This window comes from Protobothrops mucrosquamatus, unplaced genomic scaffold (genome assembly GCF_001527695.2).
Source record: "Protobothrops mucrosquamatus isolate PMUCROS unplaced genomic scaffold, P.Mucros_1.0 scaffold1931, whole genome shotgun sequence".
Classification (NCBI taxonomy): Eukaryota; Metazoa; Chordata; class Lepidosauria; order Squamata; family Viperidae; genus Protobothrops; species Protobothrops mucrosquamatus.
Genome location: NW_015388052.1, coordinates 359,245 through 360,586, shown reverse-complemented (window position 1 = coordinate 360,586; position 1,342 = coordinate 359,245). Strand labels below are relative to the sequence as shown.

Sequence of the window (1,342 nt, the reverse complement as noted above, 5' to 3'; positions counted from 1 at the left end):
TTTCTAAGTTTTTGTTTCGGCTATCTTTTTCACTTCTCTGAAAATGCGATTTCACTTTCCGGACTTCATACACACGTACACAGCTATTCATACCTGCAGCTACATGCGTGCAGGTATACAGATAGTCCTTAGCCCGCAAACATTAGTTTAGCGACATTTCAAATGTCCATCGGCATTGAAAAAGGGGCCTTATGACCGGTTTGCACCCTGATGACCGCTGCACAATCTCCAAGGTCAGGTGATCCAAATTCGGGGCTCGGCAACCGCCTTGTCTCGATGACAATTGCACTGTGCCAGGATGATGCGCTAGTCCTTCGTAATCTTCCCATCCGGCTTCCGACAGGCAAAATCAATGCGGCTAACAGATTCGCTTACCGACAGATGATTCATTTAACGACGGCACTGGTTCCCTTCACCACTGTGCCCAAAAAAGAGCGTGAACGGTGTGCAGTTCACTTCACAACTGCCTAGCTTAGCAACGGAAACTTAGGGCTGAATGGCGGGCCTAGGTCACGGACCGGCTGCGTAGCAGAAAACTTAGCTTTTTAGATCTACTCGATTGAGCAGCCATCGAGCATCCGGGGGCGGGGCGAGGCGGGGGGTCTGTTGCTGGGAAAAGCAGGGTTGCGTTCTGTTCGCCCAGCTGATGCGGCACCCAAGCTCTGAAAGTGGCAGCAAAAGGAAGGGGCAGCTGGTGAGGGTGAGGAGGAGGAAGAGCGAGAAAGAGGGGAACGGGGCAGGCTTGGGTGGGGAGAGAGGCGGGGGCAAAAGCCTACAGCACCCGGTATTCCCAGGCGGTCTCCAATCCAAGTACTAACCAGGCCTGACCCTGCTTAGCTTCCGAGATCAGACGGGATCTGGCACGTTCAGGGTAGTATGGCCGTAGACGGTGTTCCAGCTGCTTGCCGCTGCCTTTAAGCCACCTGCAGCGCCCCCTGTTCAAGCCCTGGCAGGGAATACCAGCCACAGGCTCCTCGCACGCCCCCAAGGCCCATCCTTCCCGCTTTGCGGCTGCTGCACACACCGGCTCCGGGGCTGTGCCTCTCTGGGCTCTTCCCACCAGTCCATCCTTCTCCCCTCAACCTAGTACGCCTGGCTACCTAATGGCCGGCTCCCGGGCCAGGCCCCGGTCGCTGCCGGACCCCTTTCCGAGGGAACCTGCAGGAAAAATGCAGCTGCCGCACATGCTGCCCTGCAGTGCAGGCCGTCCCCACTCTCAACAAGCAGACACAAAGCACAGCTACCCATCAGATCTTCATTAGGGCGCGCAGACCAGCCGAAGAAGGCTGGGATTCCCAATCTTGGCTTGAGCGTTTTCTCTCTTTAAAGGTAGTCCTCGACT

The 1,342-nt window shown here is 56.2% G+C and overlaps 1 non-coding gene across 1 annotated transcript; it reads right to left on the bottom strand.

Annotated features, from left to right (window-relative positions):
* Positions 1-769: 769 nt before the first annotated feature.
* Positions 770-888, bottom strand: LOC114923113. The gene has a single exon (XR_003810572.1). It is a non-coding gene; the product is annotated as a 5S ribosomal RNA (ribosomal RNA).
* Positions 889-1,342: the final 454 nt, after the last annotated feature.